The 22554-nt window shown below is 46.1% G+C and overlaps 1 pseudogene; it reads left to right on the top strand.

Moving 5' to 3' along the window:
- The first annotated feature begins 97 nt into the window (after positions 1-97).
- LOC133421979 (NLR family CARD domain-containing protein 3-like) lies at positions 98-20618 on the top strand (annotated as a pseudogene).
- The last annotated feature ends 1936 nt before the right edge of the window (positions 20619-22554 follow it).

A 22554-nucleotide genomic window follows, 5' to 3' on the forward strand; every position in this document is an offset into this window, starting at 1 on the left:
GGCGGATGCGCTGGGTGAGCAAACTCCATTGAAATGAATGGGCGGCCATTTTCGATCCTGTATCCAGTTATATAATACATCCATGGGGCAGGGCCGTCACACAGGCAAGCCGAGTCTTGTCCTAAGACACTTCCTTGTTCCCTCTGCGTCAACAACACTGCAGGTATTTTAACACAAGACACACAGACTGATACGACTTCTCCCGGGACGACTGTGTTCTGAATGTTAAAACATACTTTTCTGGGAACCTGCACCACCGAGACCTGACGTGAGGAATCACCTGTCCAGGTAAGGCTCTACGTTTTTCTTATACTTACTGATTAAAACATCGTGATGAGCATTAACTTAGTTAACTAATCAGATGAACCAAAGATAAGCCACCTCAAAGATAATTGAAAAATGGATACTGACACAACTCACTGAACACTTGAACCTTGGCCATACTCCGTTGCACCCCGCCCAATTTGGCTTCCGGACACATCATTCGACAGAATCAGCTATAAACCTGTTAGTAGAAAAAAATAAAAATTACCTGGATAAGTCAGCATGTGTTGGTGCAGTATTCCTGGACCTGAAAAGGGCATTTGATACAGTGGATCATGCAGTGCTTTTAAATAAACTCTCTTTTTTTAACTCCTCAGAACCAGCAATCAGGTGGATAAAGTCATATTTAACCAGCAGGAAACAGTGTGTTGTTGTTGTTGAGCTGTGACAGGTGGTGTTTCCACAGGTTTTATATCCCCAACGCTCGGAGAAAGAGGGTTAACGCGTTCACTCAGCATGTAAACAAACGCCGGTTCCGGCAGCACCGGAAGTAGCTCCCACAATTCGCGCAAAGCCTCATGGGGCGTAGGAATAAGGTGGATAACTGACAACCACAACTAGTCACAATTATAACAATAACTAAGCACCGGACTCTGCATTGCTGCAATCTCAAACTTCACCAAAGGGCGTCGCCGGTAGAGATAGTCATTTTTCGGTGTCTCGCCATGAACATAAAAGTTATTTTAACTTTCAAATACTTGGTCCAAATTGACCCAAAATCTGTACATTTAATCAGGCTTCCATTCTGAACAAGTGGATATGACAATCTTGGATGAACTCCATAGCGCCACCTTTTGGTCAGGTATATAATTTTCATCAAATTATGTGCTGTAATTACTGTTTCGTTCATCCAATCACAATGCAATCCACACATATTATTGTCATAAGGGCCTTATTGACTGCGTTGCGTATCGTGGTTATAACTTGAACGAATTCGCCATTCTTGTGTCACTCTAGATTTGTGGTAAAATAATCATTAAAAATCACTGTTTGGACTTAGGACAATTACATTTCAGATTCAGATACCTTTCGACAGGACTTAAAAATCATACACTGCAACATATTATTTTTGGAACAGTTTGTCACTGACCTTATTCAAAATATGAACCCATTTTGAAATAAATCGTAACTTTGTCATGCAATGTCGAATTAACTTCAAACTCGTGAAAAATATTGTAGACTTGGATATAAAAAAACAATATGTCGATTTGAGCAATGTATGTGCAACAGGCGATTTATAATGAATTTTTTGAGTTGGATACATTGGAAGCATCTGAAGCTGTCTGCGGGTCGCGTGCGCGCACCCCGTGGGAGCGCGCAGCCGCAGCTCCTGGAAGCTGCCGGGGGCGGGGCGGGGGGGGGTGGTTGTTGCAGCAACCTGTGGAGTCACGACTCACGTAAGTTGTATTGTGGTGTTTAATGTGTGTTGCAATTATTTTATTTTAATATATTATTGAGCTTCCATCCGCGATCCGATCGGGAGCGCGCGGCCACGCGCAGCGCCGAGAGCCGGTGTTCTGCCCATTTCTGCTGCTTTGGCAAAAAATGCTACCTAAAGGTTTTCTACCTTTTGTAGAGCTACAGTTTTACGGTGTTTTGCTCCCTAAACCACTTCCTTTCACCCCCAAGTGGTCCTTGTCTCTTGCCAGGCCGTCATTGTAAATAAGAATGTTCTTAATGACCTGCCTGGTTAAATAAAGGCCAATGACTGAATGAATATCAAATAAAGCCATAGAATTGTTGTTTTTTTTCTCTTTATCGTATAATGTTCACAAAGTGTAATGCATTCATGTCATGGGTCGTGTATTTTGAAGGATCAAATAATCAACATCCCATATTATCCATTTTACATAGTGCAAGAAATGATGCAAACTTTGAAAATCGCAGAACCCAAAAGTAGCATTTCTCGGCAGGGAGCAGCTCTGATGCGACGCACCTGCTCACACTGACTATACTCAATTCAATTCAATTCAATTTTATTTATATAGCGTCTAATACAACAGAGTTGTCTCTAGACGCTTTCCAGAGACCCATACCCAGAACATAAACCCCCGAGCAGTTATTACATAAACAATGGCAGGTAAAAACTCCCCTAGTGGGAGAAAAACCTTAAGCCAAACAGTGGCAAGAAAAACTCCCCTTTAGGAGGGAAGAAACCTTGAGCAGGACCAGGCTCATAAGGGGGGACCCTCCTGCCGAGGGCCAGACTGGTGGGTCAGGGACGGCAACAGCACAGCAGGCAGGTGGAAGCAGCAACGGGATGACCGGGGGTGGGGACCGCAGGCCAGCACGCAGCTCCCGAAGCTCCGGCCCAATCAGCAAGTCCCAGGTTGGGGTGCAGAGTCGGGGAAGGGTTGAAGGGAAAGGGTCAGGGAAAGACTTGTGCTCCGTAATGCAAGCTACAAGCCACCCACGACCACCTTCAGGTTCCGGTGTCCGGCAAAGGATGCTGCAACATGGACAAAAGAGAGGAGAAGGGGGGGCCAGCACAAGAAACTACAGGAGCGACTCTGACACACTAAAGTTTACACTACCTAGAGATTTACCAACACCAGCTAGAGGTTTACTAAACACTAACTATAGGCTTTACTAAACAGAAAGGTTTTAAGTTTAGTTTTAAAGGTGGAGGTGGTGTCAGCCCCCTTAACCCAGATTGGAAGTTGGTTCCATAGTAATGGTGCCTGATAGCAGAACGCCCGCCCTCCAAATCTACATTTAGATACTCTAGGAACTACGAGTAAACCTGCACTCTGAGAACGGAGAGCTCTGACAGGAACATAAGGCACTATCAGGTCTTGCAAATAATGCAGAGCTAAGCCGTTTTGGGCTTTATACACAAGTAATAAAATTTTTAATTGGATTCTGAATTTTACAGGTAACCAATGTAGCGACGCTAACACTGGAGAGACGTGGTCTCTCCTGCTGATTCCTGTCAGTACTCGTGCTGCTGCATTCTGGATCAGCTGGAGCCTATTCAGCAAATTACTTGGACATCCTGCTAACAACACATTACAGTAATCTAGTCTAGAAGATACAAACGCATGAACTAGTTTTTCTGCATCACTCTGCGAGAGGATTTTCCTAATCTTTGCAATATTACGGAGATGGAAAAAGGCTATTTTACAAACCTGATTGACATATGGTTTAAACGACAAATCCTGATCGAAAATAACACCAAGGTTTCTCACAGTTGCACTGGAAGCCATCGCAACACCATCTAATCCCTTCCTAAGATGCTCTGGACCAAGAATGATAACCTCTGTTTTATCTGAATTTAGAAGCAGGAAATTTCTGGACATCCAGTCCTTGATGTCCCTAAGACATGCCTGAAGTTTAACCAACGGTTCTGTCTCATCCGGCTTCATAGACAAATAGAGCTGCGTATCATCAGCATAACAATGAAAGTGTATGCCGTGATTCTGGATTATACTTCCCAACGGCTGCATGTATAAACTGAACAAGATTGGCCCTAGCACTGAACCCTGCGGAACACCATAACAGACCCTTGACTGTTCTGAAGAAACCTCATGTACATGAACAAACTGGAACCTGTCAGATAGATGCTGTCTCTTTGCTATGATGCATTCTGAACCCTGACTGAAAGACTTCAAACAGATCATTTCTATACAAATAGTCACATAACTGGCTTGAAACTGCCTTTTCCAGAATTTTAGATACAAATGGAAGGTTGGAAATTGGCCTATAATTAGCTAAGGTGTCTGGGTCAAGAGAAGGTTTTTTAAGTAAAGGTTTAATTACTGCGACTTTGAAAACCTGTGGTACATATCCTAAACTTAGGGATAGGTTGATTTGGTCCAGTATTGTCGTACCAATAAGAGAAAAAACATTTTTGAATAGTCGAGTCGGGATGGGGTCTGACATACATGTGGTTGACTTAGCTCTATTAACGAGTGAAGTCAGCTCAGGGAGGTCTATAGGATCAAAACAGTCTAGAGTCAAGTCAGAGCCTAGGGAAGTCGCTAAAGCTGAAGAAACACCTACAACCGGCTTGTTGATTTCTTCTCTAATTCTCGCGATTTTACTGTTGAAGAAGCCCATAAAGTCTTCACTACTGAGAGTTGCAGGAATGCACGGCTCAACAGAGTTGTGACTCTTTGTTAGCCTGGCTACAGTGCTGAACAGAAAACGTGGGTTACTTTTGTTATCCTCTATCAACATTGAATAATAAGCTGTTCTGGCTTTGCGAATGGCTTTTTTATATACTATTAGAATATCTTTCCATTCACGATAGAAGTCTACAGACTTACAAGAGTACCACTTCCTTTCCATTTTACGCACGTTTTGTTTCAAAATGTGGATATCTTAATTATACCAGGGAGTTAAGCTCCTGTGGCTAGAAACCCTCCTTTTCAAAGGAGCAACTTCATCTAAAGCTGAGTGCAACAAATCAGCAGTGTTACTAGCAAGAAAATCAACATCTGCAGAGGTAGAACCCAGGTCACTGGCCTCTATTGCTTCAGTAGAGGCTTCACTATTTTCCACTGTCGCAAGATGAGAAATGGTCTCCTTAAATTTAGCAATAGCTTCATCAGACAAACATCTGCTAAAATAATACCTCCTATTTTGCACTTCAACATCAACAACATTCAATTCAAATGTTATTAAATAATGGTCGGATAAAAGGGAGTTTACAGGTGACACCAACAGACCATCAGTTTCAACACCGTAGGTGAGAACGAGATCGAGAGTATGATCAAAACAATGCGTCGGCCCGTCCACTTTTTGTGAGATACCCATTGATTCTAGAAGAGAATTGAAGGCTAATTTAAGATTATCGCTTTCAACATCCATATGAATATTAAAATCACCCACTATGAGGAATTTATCTGTACTGATCAATAATCCAGAAAGGAAATCTGAAAATTCAGACAGAAACTCTAGATAAGCACCAGCAGGGGGCCGGTACACTACCACTAACACAACTGGCTTCTCTGATTTCCAGCTCGGAAATTTCAGACTAAGCGTGAGGCTTTCAAATGTATTATAGTTGCACTTAGGTTCAGTTTTTGTTTGGAGACTGGAGTTATAAATTGCTGCGACTCCTCCGCCTCGGCCCGTGCTTCTAGGAATGTGATGATTAAGGTAGCCGGGCGGAGTTGATTCATTCAAACTAACATACTCTTCCTCCTGTAACCATGTTTCTGTTAAGCAGAAAACATCACTCCTGCTCTCTGTAATTATATCATTTACTAACAGAGACTTAGAGCTTAACGATCGTATATTTAGTAGTCCGCATCTAATTTTTCGGTCTCTTATTGGTACCAAATGTACATTGGTTTTAATTTTTACAAGATTATTTTGGTTAACGCCTCTATAACGCCACACCTGGTGAACTTGTGGAGGGCGGGGAACTGCAACCACTTCTATTTTGCTAGGCACCTGGTTAGAGTTACCAGTTACATCATGCAATCCTACAGTTTTGTAGGATTAACTAAGAGCAAACGTGTGATTAAATGGAGTGTAAATGTGGGTTGAGGGTGTGAGCTGAGCTGCAGCTCCATGACTCCATCTAGTGGTCGGATAGTAGAAGTGCAGCAGCTTCCTCACTGCTGTCCGACATGAAGCTGAAGAGAAGATCAGTCAGAGCTGCTCGTTGTACATCTACCATGACGTGTGTTTTCTCTGCAGGTGAAGGTAGACGGTGTGTGTGAGCTGATGTGAATCCAGCAGCATGGATCAGTGTGAGGACAGAGAGGAGGGAGTCCTTCCCTCCAAAACCTCCCCGAGGGGAAAACCTGAGAGAGAAGAAGAGAGGTGAGATGATCTAACTGTCCATGACTCTTCTGCACGTCAGAGTTCAGCCCTCACGTCACCAAACACCTTTATTACAGGAGACCTGGACCTGGACCTGGACCTGAACCTGGACCTGGACCTGGATCTGGATCTGGATCTGAACCTGAATCCAGCTGTGTGTCCTTGAAGAGTGATGCATCAAAGGATTTACCTATCGTTTTTAAAGAGTCTCCTCGTTTTCCTTCAGAGAGGTGAGTTGTTCGTAAACGTTTCTGAAAAACGTAACTGAGACTGAAATGTTTTTATCGTAACATGATTATTTTAGTTTTAGAAATATGTGTCTTGATCATTTTCAGTTCAGTTTTATCTATCATGACGTCACGTCACAAAACACCTTTATTACAGGACACCTGGATCTGGACCTGGACCTGGACCTGGACCTGGACCTGGAACTGGACCTGGACCTGGACCTGGATCTGGATCTGGATCTGGACCTGGTCCCAGCTGTGTGTCCCTGAAGAGTGACAGATCAAAGGAACCCATTATCTATTTTAAAGAGTCTCCTGGTTTTCCTTCAGAGAGGTGAGTTGTTCGTAAACGATGTTTCTGAAAAACGTAACTGAGACTGAAACGTTTTTATTGTAACATGATTATTTTAGTTTTAGAAATATGTGTCTTGATAATTTTCAGTTCAGTTTTATCTATCATGACCTCACGTCACAAAACACTTTTATTACAGGAGACAACCTGGACCTGGACCCGGACCTGAACCTGAACCTGGACCTGGGTCTGGATCTGGTCCGAGCTGTGTGTCCTTGAAGAGTGATGCATCAAAGGATTTACCTATCGTTTTTAAAGAAGCTCCTAGTTTTCCTTCAGACGGGTGAGTTGTTCGTAAACGTTGTTTCTGAAAAACGTAACTGAGACTGAAACGTTTTTATCGTAACATGATTATTTTAGTTTTAGAAATATGTGTCTTTCATGGTAACATGTTTAAAGTGAACATTTCTCTGTTTTGCTGCCGTTGTTAGACGGTTGTTGATGTTTCCAGAAACACAGCAGACTATAAAGGGGGTGTTGGAGTCTCTTCTGAGTGACCGTAGTTCAGCGGTTTGTACAGCAGGGGGCATCTTTCTGCTGAGGTTGCAACATCATTTAGGGAGGAAGTTCTCCTCAGGTGGACGGTGTTGCTGGGTGCAGGAGGACAGATGGTTCCTGGAACCATGTGGACATTGTTCTGTTGAGAAGCTGGTCTTTGTGGACACTTGCTGGACCTTCTTGTACCACCAGATTGAGAGCTTGTACTGGGAGAAAGACGTGGACGTTCTCAGTCTCAGGAGGACCAGAGAACCTTCAACATGACAGGAAGTCCTCTGGTGGACTGTCCTCATCCCAACATGACTCCATGGACCTTCAGACATCATGTGACCTAGTTCTTCATGATTCCTCCATAGAGTGGACCAGCAGATCTCAGAGTCCCCCAGTGGTCCGTCTGTCCAGCAGCATCAGACCCAGCTGGACTCCGTCTTTCAGGTCTGTAATGAACAACAACTGCTTCTCCACCTGTCCTGATGTCCATCTGCATGCTGGTCTCTGGAGACCAGTGGACTGTCAGTCTGTCCACCATGGACCTGATGTTTGTCTCCATGCTGGTCTCTGGACACCAGTGGACTGTCAGTCTGTCCACCATGGACCTGATGTTTGTCTCCATGCTGGTCTCTGGAGACCAGTGGACTGTCAGTCTGTCCATCATGGACCTGATGTTTGTCTCCATGCTGGTCTCTGGAGACCAGTGGACTGTCAGTCTGTCCATCATGGACCTGATGTTTGTCTCCATGCTGGTCTCTGGAGACCAGTGGACTGTCAGTCTGTCCATCATGGACCTGATGTTTGTCTCCATGCTGGTCTCTGGAGACCAGTGGACTGTCAGTCTGTCCAACATGGACCTGATGTTTGTCTCCATGCTGGTCTCTGGAGACCAGTGGACTGTCAGTCTGTCCATCATGGACCTGATGTTTGTCTCCATGCTGGTCTCTGGAGACCAGTGGACTGTCAGTCTGTCCATCATGGACCTGATGTTTGTCTCCATGCTGGTCTCTGGAGACCAGTGGACTGTCAGTCTGTCCAACATGGACCTGATGTTTGTCTCCATGCTGGTCTCTGGAGACCAGTGGACTGTCAGTCTGTCCATCATGGACCTGATGTTTGTCTCCATGCTGGTCTCTGGAGACCAGTGGACTGTCAGTCTGTCCATCATGGACCAGATGTTTGTCTTAAAGAGAAAATCCTTTTCGGGACCTCCACATAAAGTTTTTTCCTACCCCACATAGTCTTAAGTTTTTCTTTCATCCATGAACTTGAAGAAAAACACTGGAGTCAGGTTTCGGCTGATGTTCCGTCCAAATACTGTGCAGGCCTTTATTGCAAGAATTACGATCAACACCAATACACAGGAGAGCCGGCTTCCCGGTGACCAACTCTGAAAACCTGTGGATTTTCACTCATCTTTTATACCGTACAAAAAGCAGTGGCCGCTCCTCAAACTTCATCTGTCTTTCTCTGTTATGCACAATCTGTCTCATTTACGCTCCTATCTGACAGTTTCTGCCTTTAACTCTAACCCAAACAGGCCCCTTTAACTATGACATCACTGGTATATGTGTACTATCTAGTGCATATATATGACATCTCCTGTTCTTAAAGGAGCTGTATGTAAGAGCAATAATAAAACGAATCATAAAATGACCCCGATATGTCAACAGACATTTAAAAATCATGTTCATTTCAAATACTTATGTCACTGACAACAGCACTCAAGCCAGGATATTCCAGTTTAAAAAGAGGAGTTGCAACCCTCAACTGATGTTTATGTTGAAGCTCCACCCTCCACCTATCTCCCAATCACCAAGTCAATATTGTTTCTGAAGCTCCACCCTCCACCTATCTCCCAATCACCAAGTCAGTATTGTTTCTGAAGCTCCACCCTCCACCTATCTCCCAATCACCAAGTCAGTATTGTTTCTGAAGCTCCACCCTCCACCTATCTCCCAATCACCAAGTCAGTATTGTTTCTGAAGCTCCACCCTCCACCTATCTCCCAATCCCCAAGTCAGTATTGTTTCTGAAGCTCCACCCTCCACCTATCTCCCAATCACCAAGTCAGTATTGTTTCTGAAGCTCCACCCTCCACCTATCTCCCAATCACCAAGTCAGTATTGTTTCTGAAGCTCCACCCTCCACCTATCTCCCAATCACCAAGTCAGTATTGTTTCTGAAGCTCCACCCTCCACCTATCTCCCAATCACCAAGTCAGTATTGTTTCTGAAGCTCCGACCTCCACCTATCTCCCAATCACCAAGTCAGTATTGTTTCTGAAGCTCCACCCTCCACCTATCTCCCAATCACCAAGTCAGTATTGTTTCTGAAGCTCCACCCTCCACCTATCTCCCAATCACCAAGTCAGTATTGTTTCTGAAGCTCCACCCTCCACCTATCTCCCAATCACCAAGTCAGTATTGTTTCTGAAGCTCCACCCTCCACCTATCTCCCAATCACCAAGTCAGTATTGTTTCTGAAGCTCCACCCTCCACCTATCTCCCAATCACCAAGTCAGTATTGTTTCTGAAGCTCCACCCTCCACCTATCTCCCAATCACCAAGTCAGTATTGTTTCTGAAGCTCCACCCTCCACCTATCTCCCAATCACCAAGTCAGTATTGTTTCTGAAGCTCCACCCTCCACCTATCTCCCAATCACCAAGTCAGTATTGTTTCTGAAGCTCCACCCTCCACCTATCTCCCAATCACCAAGTCAGTATTGTTTCTGAAGCTCCACCCTCCACCTATCTCCCAATCACCAAGTCAGTATTGTTTCTGAAGCTCCACCCTCCACCTATCTCCCAATCACCAAGTCAGTATTGTTTCTGAAGCTCCACCCTCCACCTATCTCCCAATCACCAAGTCAGTATTGTTTCTGAAGCTCCACCCTCCACCTATCTCCCAATCACCAAGTCAGTATTGTTTCTGAAGCTCCACCCTCCACCTATCTCCCAATCCCCAAGTCAGTATTGTTTCTGCATCCGGGTTGCCAGCTCGGCTCTAATTATGGCAGCCATGGCAGCCTACGTTCCTGCTGCATTCTGCAGCCTACCTGGCAACCTCTGGTCGGGGGGAGGAGGGGGAGGGTACACGCCGCTCAACAATATTTGGAAAGTGACTGCAGTACCAGTTTTGGCCATTTCTTACAGACGGCTCCTTTAACTGTTGACCTTTGGCCCTGCATCTATAACTAACTTTACCTCTATGTTACTACCTGACGCTTAATACACTCTGTCTAACACATCTTGATCAGATAGTGTTTGTCATATTCCCTTCCTCTGGCTCCAATCGGTGGCTTTGTTAAAAGCAGCCACACCTACTTCTCCTCCATACTGCGGCCCCACAGCCACACATCTCTTCGCTCATCCTTCACCAGCAACACAGCCTGTTTGGGAACTCTAGTGTGTGTGTGTGTGTGTGTGTGTGTGTGTGTGTGTGTGTGTGTGTGTGTGTGTGTGTGTGTGTGTGTGAGAGACACTCACACTCATCCGTTCCTCCCTTTCCCTCAGCCACATGCCGGAGAGATAAAGACACACACACACATACACTGTCCTTTTTCTTCCTCCCTTAGCTTAAAGTTCATATAGATCATTCTGAAGTAGAAAGTTCCCAGTGTTAGATTTCAACCAAATGACTATGCATACATAAAAACAATTCCTCTACAGTCTCCATGGTTTCATCTGGTGTGTCCTTCATGTGGTCTTCTGTTCCAGCTGCTGGAGGACGACATCGTCATGTTTGTGAAGGACGAGCTGAAGAAGATCCAGAAGGTTCTGAGTCCTGATTACCCAGAATCCTCAGAGAGTCTGGAGGAGGATGAAGATGAAGAGCAGAAGAGCATCAGAGAGACATTCATGAAGTTCACAGTGAAGTTCTTGAGGAGGAGGAAGCAGGAGAAGCTGGCCGACCTCGTGCAGAGCAGTGAGACGTTTCTCTGAACATCTGAGCTGCTGGATAAACCACAGCCAATGTCTCAGTAGAGGACCAACATTCACAGATCAGACACAACATTAAACCCACTGGAAGGTGGAGGAACTCAGCTCTTCTTCTGTTAGGAACATCTCATTAATAGGGTCATTAATATAGAATAGAATAGAATAGAATAGAATAGAATAGAATAGAAAGCCATTATTATCAATGTACATGTACAGTGGAATTAGGCAGCAGCTCCGTCAAAGTGCACACATGCAAAGACTATGTAAGCAAGGAAGCATAAATGTATATATATATATATATATATATATATATATATATATATATATACATATATATATATATATATGTATATATATATATATATATATATATATATATATATATATATATATATATATATATATATATATATATATATATATATATATATATATATATATATATATGTATGTACACACACACACACACTATAAACAAGAGTGAATGGGAGGATAAAAATGTACATGGATGGGTGGGGGGGATATTGCACTTAAATGAATGGTAGAATAATATTGCCCTTGAAAGGATGGGAGTATTGCACATAGATAGTAGAATATTGGGACATTGTGGATAGAAGGTAGAAAAAGAAAGAAAAATATTGCACAGAAAATATGAGGTAGCTTATAGGTTGAGAAAGTTCACAGCTTTGGGGAAGAAGCTGTCCCTGAATCTTTTTGTACGGGTTCATAAGGACCTGTAGCGCCTCCCAGAGGGCAACAGGTCGAGAAGGTGGAAACCGGGGTGTGTGTTGTCCTTTACAATGTTCTTTGCCCTGTTGAGGCACCGGGAGCTGTAGATGTCAGACAGGGAGGGCAGGGAGGGCAGAGGGCAGCCGATGATCTTCCGTGCTGTGTTTGCCACCCTCTGCAGCCTCTTCCTGTCTGCCTCCGTGCAGCTGGAGTGCCACACTGTCACGGCAGGTCAGCAGGCTCTCGATGGTGGACCGGTAGAAGGTAGAAGGTCACCAGCAGCTGTGTGTTCAAGTTTTCCTTCCTGAGCACCCTCAGGCAGTGCAGCCGCTGCTGAGCCTTCTTCACCAGTGCAGTGGTGTTAACAGACCAGGAGAGGTCTGCAGTGATGTGGACGCCCAGGAACTTGAAGGACTGCACTTGCTCCACACATTCACCGTTGATGTGCAGGGGGGCGGGGGCGGCTCGATTCCGCCTGAAATCCACGATGAGCTCCTTGGTTTTGGTGGTGTTCAGTGCCAGGTTGTTCAGTGCACACCACTCACCAAGTTTAAGGATCTCATCTCTGTAGGCCGCCTCGTTTCCCCCTGTGATCAGCCCCACCACCGTTGTGTCATCAGCAAACTTCACAATGACGTTCTCTGGGTGGGCGGGGCTGCAGTCCGATGTGTAGAGCGAGTACAGAAGTGGGCCCAGCAGACAGCCCTGAGGAGAGCCAGTGCTGAGAGTGCGGGGGAGGAGAGGTGAGGACCGAGCTTCACGCGCTGGGGTCGGTTCACCAAAAAGTCCTTAATCCAGGAGCAGGTGGATGGTGGGATCCCCAGGGTGCATAGCTTGGGGATTAGAATGTCCGGTTTTATGGTATTGAAGGCTGAGCTGAAGTCGACGAAGAGCATCCTCACGTAGCTCCCCTGTTTCTCCAGGTGACTCAGCGCGGAGTGGAGTGCAGTGTTTATGGCGTCTTCTGTAGATCTGTTTGACCGGTATGCAAACTGGTGTGAGTCCAGGGTGGGGGGGAGACAGACTTTGATGTGCTTTAAGACCAGTTTCTCAAAGCACTTGGTGATGACTGGGGTGAGTGCTACAGGGCGGAAGTCATTGAGGGTTGCAGTGGGTGCTTTTTTGGGGATAGGGAAGATTATGGCTGATTTCAGGCAGGGTGGGATGACAGCTTGGGCCAGAGACAGGTTGAAAATGTCCGTGAAGACCTCAGAGAGCTGGTTGGCACAAGCCCTGAGCACCTTCCCAGGTACTCCATCTGGACCTGCAGCTTTCCTGGGGTTCACTGCACGGAGCACCCGTCTCACGTCCTGCACCTCAAGAGTGAGGGGGGGGGGGGGGGGGGGGCTTGCTGGTGGCTGGTGGGGGCTGTAGTGGTGGTTGTGGTTATGATGTGGTTGAGGGCTGTTTTTGGGACTCGAAGCGGACAAAGAAGCTGTTCAGCTCCTCTGCCAAGGTCTGAGTCCCCGGATGACACAGCACTGCCTTTGTAGTTGGTGAGGGTCTGTATGCCCTGCTATACCTGCCGGGGGTTGTTGAGGTGGTCCTGCCATATCTGCCGGGGGTTGTTGAGGTGGTCCTGCCATACCTGCCGGGGGTTGTTGAGGTGGTCCTCCAGCTTCCTCTTATAGTCCACTTTGGCAGCCTTGATGCCTCTCCTCAGGTCAGCGCGAGCAGCGTTGTACAGGGCTCTGTCACCTGACCTGAAGGCTGAGTCACAGGCTCGGAGGAGCCTGCGGACCTGGCACGTCATCCAAGGCTTCTGATTTGGGAATACCCGGATGGTCTTTTTTACTGTGACATTCCCAATGCAGTAGTTTATGTATGAGAGTACTGTGTCTGTGTATGTTGTCAGGTCCTCGATGTAAAAAGCATCCCACTGCGTTTGTTCAAAACAGTCCTGCAGGCGGGGGAGGGCGTCTTCAGGCCAGGTGATGATGGTCCTCTTCGTGGGCTTTGTTTGACGACTGAGGGGGGGGGTATGCTGGGGTGAGGAGCAGGGAAGGGTGATCTGAACGGCCCAGGTGGGGGAGGGGTACGGCTCTGTATGCATGCTTGATGTTGGAATAAACATGATCCAGTGTGTTTTCCCCTCTTGTTGAGCATTTTACATGCTGGTAAAATTTCGGCAAAACAGTCTTTAAATTTGCTTTATTAAAGTCCCCTGCGATGATGTGATGATGTGGGCGCCATGGGGGTGGGCGCGCTGGTGTTTATTGATGAGGCTGAGCAGCAGAGACAGAGCCGTGTTTACATTTGCGTCCGGTGGTATGTATACCGCAGTGATGATAACAACAGCCAGCTCTCTCGGAAGGAAAAAGGGTCTGCATCTCACCGCCATGAACTCCAGGTCCGGAGAACAGTGGCTGTCCAGTATAGTGCTGTTGTTGCACCAACCTTCATGAACGTAGATGCAGAGCCCCCCTCCTCTGGTCTTCCTGGAGTTACTGTTCCTGTCCCCTCTGTGAAGCGTGCGGCCGGTTAGCTGCACCGCGGCGTCGGGGATTTGTGCGTGGAGCCAAGTCTTTGTGATGATGAGCACACAGCATTCACGAACATAACGGTTTCCAGTCAGCTGTACTTGCAGATCGTCCGTTTTGTGTACCGTGGATCTGGCGTTTGTGAGATAGAGGCTCGGCAGCAGAGGTTTTTGTGGCTGGTTCGTTAGCTTCGCCAGTAGCCCTGCCCGGCAACCCCGCTTCTGCTTCCTCTCGCGCCGCCGTCTGCGTCGCCTGCCAGACCCGATAACAATCCACGGAGATCCCGCTGGTCTCGCTATCTCGTCTGGAATGTTGTGAGTGCGTTTAAAGTCGCTGGAGATGATCGATTTCTCTCGGAACCCGATGTCAAGTAAGTCCAGTCGACTGTAGTGTGCAGAAGTGTAAGAAAAGAAAAGTGTAACACACAAAAAGTATAAAAAAAAGCACAAATAGGGAGACCTGTGAGCCGCTGCATCTGCGCACGCCGCCATCTTGGTTTTATATCATTCATATATATATATATATATATATATATATATATATATATATATATATATATATATATATATAATATCCCAGTAAATTAAAGTTTTATTCTAAAGTGTTGAACCGTGTGGATTCAATATTCAGTTCCAGCAAACACAAAACAAACAGACTTGTGTGTCTGAAGTGAATCGTAGAGGAAACACTGTTGTTCCTCTGATTGATCGGACGGTTTTTGGGAGGAAAACGCTTCAATACTCCTCATTGAACCGCTGATCAGTGAATGTTGAAATGTTGATTCTTTAGAGGAAGTAGAACTTGTTGTGGGCTGGTTTTAATCACTAAGTGGTTTTCATTATTTCATCTTTATTTAGAGACCGTCGCTGCCGTTTGTCAATCCAAACTCAAAGTTCAGCTGCAGAAGAAGCACCAGCATGTGTTTGAGGGGATCATTAAAGCAGGAAAGAAAACCCTTCTGGAGCAGATCTACACGGAGCTCTACATCACAGAGGGAGGGACCAGAGAGGTCAACGATGGACATGAAGTCAGACAGATTGAAGCAGCTTCCAGGAAACCAGACGGAGCAGAAACAGCCATCAGACAGGAAGACATCTTTAAACCTCCACCTGGAAGAGATGAACCAATCAGAACGGTGATGACGAAGGGAGTGGCCGGCATCGGGAAAACAGTCCTAACACAGAAGTTCAGTCTGGACTGGGCTGAAGGCAGAACCAACCAGGACATCCAGTTCCTGCTTCCATTCACCTTCAGACAGCTGAATGTGCTGAGAGAGGAGAAGTTCAGTTTGGTGGAACTTGTTCATGGATTCTTCTCTGAAACCAAAGGAATCTGCAGCTTTGAAGATTTCCAGGTCGTGTTCATCTTTGACGGTCTGGATGAGAGTCGACTTCCTCTGGACTTCCACAACAATAAGGACCTGACTGATGTAACAGAGTCCACCTCAGTGGATGTGCTGCTGATAAACCTCATCAGGGGGAACCTGCTTCCTTCTGCTCGTCTCTGGATCACCACACGGCCCGCAGCAGCCAATCAGATCCCTCCTGAGTGTGTCTCCATGGTGACGGAGGTCAGAGGGTTCACTGACCCACAGAAGGAGGAATACTTCAGGAAGAGGTCCAGAGATAAGAAACAGACCAGCAGGATCATCTTCCACATCAAGACATCACGGAGCCTCCACATCATGTGCCACATCCCAGTCTTCTGCTGGATCACTGCTACGGTCCTAGAGAACGTACTGGAGAACGTCCGGGAAACCAGACAGGGAGGGCGGCTGCCCAAGACCCTGACTGAGATGTACATCCACTTCCTGGTGGTCCAGGCCAAACTGAAGAAGGTCAAGTATGATGGAGGAGCTGGGACGGATCCACACTGGAGTCCAGAGAGCAGGAAGATGGTGGAGTCTCTGGGAAAACTGGCTTTTGAGCAGCTGCAGAAAGGAAACCTGATCTTCTATGAATCAGACCTGAGAGAGTGTGGCATCAATGTCACAGAGGCTTCAGTGTACTCAGGAGTGTTCACCCAGATCTTTAGAGAGGAGAGCAGCCTGTACCAGGACCAGGTCTTCTGCTTCATCCATCTGAGTTTCCAGGAGTTTCTGGCTGCTCTTCATGTCCATCAGACCTCCATCAAGTCTGGAGTCAACCTGCTGGGAGATCAGACAACCTCTCACACATCTGAAACACGCAAAGTTCAGGAAGAGCATGAAGATGAAGATGATGAAGATAAAATTGAAGATGAAGAGACTCGCTTCTATCAGACAGCTGTGGACAAGGCCTTACAGAGTCCCAACGGACACCTGGACTTGTTCCTGCGCTTCCTCCTGGGTCTTTCACTGGAGACCAATCAGAACCTCCTACGAGGTCTGTTGGAACCAGAACAAAGAAGTTCACAGAACAATCAGAAAACAGTTAAATACATCAAGGAGAAGATCAGTGAGGATCTGTCTGCAGAGAGAAGCATCAACCTGTTCCACTGTCTGAATGAACTGAACGATCGGTCTCTGGTGGAGGAGGTCCAACGGTACCTGTGGTTTGGAAGTCTCTCCACAGATAAACTGTCTCCTGCTCAGTGGTCGGCTCTGGCCTTCATCTTACTGTCATCAGAAGAAGATCTGGAGGTGTTTGACCTGAAGAAGTTCTCAGCTTCAGAGGAGGTTCTACGGAGGCTGCTGCCGGTGGTAAAAGCCTCCAAGAAAGTTGTGTAAGTACCAACAAACACATGTTGGACCTCTGGAGTGGAGGCTAGTTTCTGACTACGTCTGGTTTTACCTCCACATTTCATGTTTTCTTCACTTGTTTGGGTCTTTTTTTCAGCACAACCTCACATGAGTGAGTTTACGCTGGTTCTTTTATTTCCAGAGACTTTAATGACACATTTGACCTAAAATCACACACAAGCATGAACTCTGACAAGGAAACACTACAGTGAAATAACCTGGTTGTTGTTCTTTTCTTCCGGCTGCAGACTGAGTGGGTGTAACCTCTCAGAGGACATCTGTCCACTTCTGTCCTCAGTTCTCAGCTCTCAGTCCTCCAGTCTGACAGAACTGGACCTGAGCAACAACGACCTGCAGGATTCTGGACTGGAGCAGCTGTGTCCTGGACTGGAAAGTCCACACTGTAAACTGGAGTCTCTCAGGTCAGGATTCATTCAAGTCTTCTCCAGGTCCAGAGAACATGCTGCTAAACGTGTCTGCAGCAGGACACTTGAGCAGAGGACATGCAGCATACATGTGTTGTGTGTCTGCAGCAGGACACTTGAGCAGAGGACATGCATAGGCCTGTGTTGTGTGTCTGCAGGCTGTCAGGCTGTCTGATCTCAGAGGAAGGAAGTTCTTCTCTGGTCTCAGCTCTGACCTCCAACCCCTCCCACCTGAGAGAGCTGGACCTGAGCTACAACCATCCAGGAGAGTCAGCAGGGAAGCTGCTGTCTAGACTGGAGGATCCCCGCTGGAGACTGGACACTCTCAGGTAGGACACACTCAGGTAGGACACTCTCAGGTAGGACATACTCAGATAGGACACTCTCAGGTAGGACACTCTCAGGTAGGACACTCTCAGGTAGGACACTCTGGTAGGACACTCTCAGGTAGGACACTCTCAGATAGGACACTCTCAGGTAGGACACTCTCAGGTAATACACTCTCAGGTAGGACACTCTCAGGTAGGACACTCTCAGGTAGGACACTCTGGTAGGACACTCTCAGGTAGGACACTCTCAGATAGGACACTCTCAGGTAGGACACTCTCAGGTAATACACTCTCAGGTAGGACACTGTCAGGTAGGAAACACTCAGGTAGGACACACTCAGGTAGGACACTCTCAGGTAGGACTCTCTCAGGTAGGACACACTAAGGTAGGACACACTCAGGTAGGACACTCTCAGGTAGGAAACACTCAGGTAGTGTCCAACAGGTGATGGGGGGGTGTAGTGGATACGGGAGTGTCCAACAGGTGATGGGGGGGGGGGGGGTGTAGTGGATACAGGAGTGTCCAACAGGTGATGGGGGGGTGTAGTGGATACGGGAGTGTCCAACAGGTGATGGGGGGGGGGGTGTAGTGGATACGGGAGTGTCCAACAGGTGATGGGGGGGTGTAGTGGATACAGGAGTGTCCAACAGGTGATGGGGGGGGTGTAGTGGATACAGGAGTGTCCAACAGGTGATGGGGGGGGGGGGGTGTAGTGGATACAGGAGAGTCCAACAGGTGATGGGGGGGGGGGTGTAGTGGATACGGGAGTGTCCAACAGGTGATGGGGGGGTGTAGTGGATACAGGAGTGTCCAACAGGTGATGGGGGGGGGGGGTGTAGTGGATACAGGAGTGTCCAACAGGTGATGGGGGGGTGTAGTGGATACGGGAGTGTCCAACAGGTGATGGGGGGGTGTAGTGGATACAGGAGTGTCCAACAGGTGATGGGGGGGTGTAGTGGATACAGGAGTGTCCAACAGGTGATGGGGGGGGGGTGTAGTGGATACGGGAGTGTCCAACAGGTGATGGGGGGGTGTAGTGGATACAGGAGTGTCCAACAGGTGATGGGGGGGGGGGGGTGTAGTGGATACAGGAGTGTCCAACAGGTGAGGGGGGGGTGTAGTGGATACGGGAGTGTCCAACAGGTGATGGGGGGGTGTAGTGGATACGGGAGTGTCCAACAGGTGATGGGGGGGGGGGGGGGGTGTAGTGGATACGGGAGTGTCCAACAGGTGATGGGGGGGGGGGGGGGGTAGTGGATACAGGAGTGTCCAACAGGTGATGGGGGGTGTAGTGGATACGGGAGTGTCCAACAGGTGATGGGGGGGGGGGGGGCTCTGACATCTCTGCTTCCTCTGAGAGAGACTGAGCTGGTCTGACCCTCCTCCTCCTTCCAGGGTGGAGCCTGCTGGACAACGATGGATGACACCAGGAGGTCTGAGGAAGTGTAAGTGTGTTTTTATTCAACCATCTTCACTCGTTCATGAGTCCATCAGTGATCAATAACTGATCAATAATAACTACAGCTGCTTGTTTGTTCTCTCCATCAGATTTCTGTCAACTCACCATCGACACAAACACAGTCTACAACAAGATCAAACTGTCTGACAACAACAGGAAGATGACACGTGTGTGGGAGGATCAGTCATATCCTGATCATCCAGACAGGTTTGATGGTCGTCATCTTCAGCTGATGTGTAAAGAAGTTCTGACGGGTCGCTGTTACTGGGAGGTCCAAAGGAGCGAAGATGTTGAGATATCAGTGAGTTACAGAAGAATCAGCAGGAAAGGAACCTCTGATGACTGTGGGTTTGGAAGAAACAAACATTCCTGGAGTCTGTCCTGTTATCCAGGTGATCAGTACCGTGTCCATCACAATAACATAGAAACATCCATCACCTCCTCATCTCCATGTCCAGACTCTAACAGAGTAGCAGTTTACGTGGACGTTCCTGCTGGAACTCTGTCCTTCTATGAAGTCGTCTCTGACGGACTGATCCACCTCCACACCTTCAACACCACCTTCACTGGACCGCTTTGTGCTGGATTTGGACTCTGGTGCTCGCCTGAGTCTAAGTCTAAGTCGGAGGCGTCCAGTTCTGGCTCCAGTTCTTCAGTGTCTCTGTGTCCAGTTTAGTCTCAAGAGTCTCCTGTCAGAGAAACTGTCTCTGTTGGATCCTGGACTTGGACTCTGGTTCTGGTTCCTCAGTGTCTCTGATGATGATGATGATGATGATGATGATGATGATGATGATGATGATGATGATGATGAAGGTGATGATGATGAAGGTGATGATGATGAAGGTGATGATGAAGGTGATGATGATGATGAAGGTGATGATGATGAAGATGATGATGATGATGATGATGAAGGTGATGATGATGATGATGATGATGATGAAGGTGATGATGAAGATGATGATGATGATGATGGTGATGATGATGATGATGATGATGATGATGATGATGAAGGTGATGATGATGAAGATGATGAAGATGATGATGATGATGATGATGATGATGATGATGATGATGATGATGATGATGATGATGATTGTTCTGCCCTGTGTTCAGGTGCATTTATAATTTAATATTAGATTTTGTACAACAGTGCCCCCTTTTGGCCCCCTAGCGGCATAAAGCAGAGTAATTTCCTCAGAGGTAACGAGGCCAAGAAGAGAGCACATGGTGCCTGTTTCTCCTGCTGCAATTTATCTATAACATTGTTGCCTTGGACACCATTTGTCCGTGAGTATTTTGTTTTGTTGATTTTTAGATATGATTTACATATTATATTTGCTGAAAGTTTGTTTTGCTGCAAATTCAGTCTAAGAGTGACTTAATTGATGGCTATCATAGCTTTGCCCTATGACTCAACATTTTGTTTACCTTAGTTACATTTCTTAGTCATGTCAGTGCAATGAATAGTGTTTAGATTCTGATTTGTGTTTGCGTTTTGTTCTTTTACTACAGTTTTACAGTAAATTGTGGATCTTCATTAAATCTACAAGAAAAGTTACGCCTTGTTTTTTATTGGAGGACTTCACACTGTTCGCTAACTGTCAAGCTTTGAATAATAGGCTAGTGACAAACTGTCAAAAAGGGCTTTAGTTTTCGAGATACCCCTACCGGGGGTAGAACAAAACCTAACAATGTTTTTCCTCATCTCTAAGGTGTTCCATATATGAAATGGATTCTTAGGTTAAAATATTTTACTGCAAACATTGTTAAATTGATACATATTGTTATGCATCCCAAACCTAAAAAAGAACCAAAATACAGTCTGGCCGTATGGGAGTTAAGATATATAAACTCATGTAGATTAATAACAGAAGCTCTGACAGCTTTGAAACTTGACATAATTGTGGTCAGGAAGTTGCTTTACCTATTAGAAAAACCTGGATGTGAATATCTTGATGTGTGTTACATATAAAGACCTTTGAACACTTTTCCAAAATAAGCGGACATGCAAAAAAAGAATATCTATGCAGAATGTTCTCATTTACTTTTTAGTTGCCTGGCCAGGAATTGTCATAGAAACACATATCATGGCTTGTTGGAAAGATGGGGTTGTGCTGAATCCAGTGATACCAAATATGTTAAGATACCATGCATAGGCAGTGTGGTACATCAATCAATGTATGAGGTGTCCCAAATTAAAGAAAGTGAAAGATTGAAATAATCACGCCTCCACAGCTGAACCATTCAATATTGCTGCAAACTAAGCAGGTAACTTGCAGATATATATATATGATGCATTAAATTAATTATACACTCATATGACACCTTTTTATCCATACTTGAGATAACACTTTAATTATGGATACATGTACTGTCATATATGATGGCTTGTTGGAATATGTGGTTATGCTGAATCCAGCAATACCAAATACGTAAATAGCATGCATAATCATCAATCACTAAATATAAAACTGTCCCATATAAATGAATATGTTGCATTAAAAAGCATATTCTGTACTGTATTGTACTACACTGTACTGTACTGTGTGACATCACCGGGGGATGAGTCTAGCTAAGGCTTACGGCTCAGCAATAACACACACAGGAGACAAGGTGACAGGATTGTAGTTTGGCCTTGATGATCATTTTAATAAAACTAACTAAACTTCACACAGTACAAATAAAATTACCGTCTCAAATTAAACAAATGTTCATCAAACAAAACACTCTGAGGAGGAATGAGCCCTCTCCTCACGCTGAACTCCCCAGCTCTTTGGCTGGTGTTTTTCATTGGCTGCTTTTGGTAGCCATCACTGTCACTCATCCACATTATCATCAGTGACAAAGTGGGTCATATTTGGGCAGTCTTGGAAAGAGCAAGAGCAAAACTCAGTGCAAGTCAAGCCCACTGAAAGACACTGGCATTTGCTGGTATTATTGCAGTTTCCATCTTTACACTACAGGTGGGTGATGTCTCAAACCTCTTTAGGTGCTGGTGCATTCTGGCACATGACGGGTTCAATGGACCCATCTTGTCTGAGCCTCCATTCTCTACCAACTGGGTTCCAGAGATGAGGCTTGGCCAGGTGGTTGTTACGCCACACTGCTGTTTGATATAAGGCTCTTAATACATGTTGCTGGAAGGCATCTTCTGTTGGGGGTAGATTTGCTGCTGAAGAATCTGTGGTAGATGCCACTATGTACCTCAGCTCATCTAGGTTGGTGCAAGGACGGCCATTCTCCTTTTTCTTTTGGCCATACAGTAGGAGGGCATACTTTCTTGCCCAAGGCAAAGCTTCCTCT

This window comes from Cololabis saira, chromosome 2 (genome assembly GCF_033807715.1).
Source record: "Cololabis saira isolate AMF1-May2022 chromosome 2, fColSai1.1, whole genome shotgun sequence".
NCBI classification, from domain to species: Eukaryota; Metazoa; Chordata; class Actinopteri; order Beloniformes; family Belonidae; genus Cololabis; species Cololabis saira.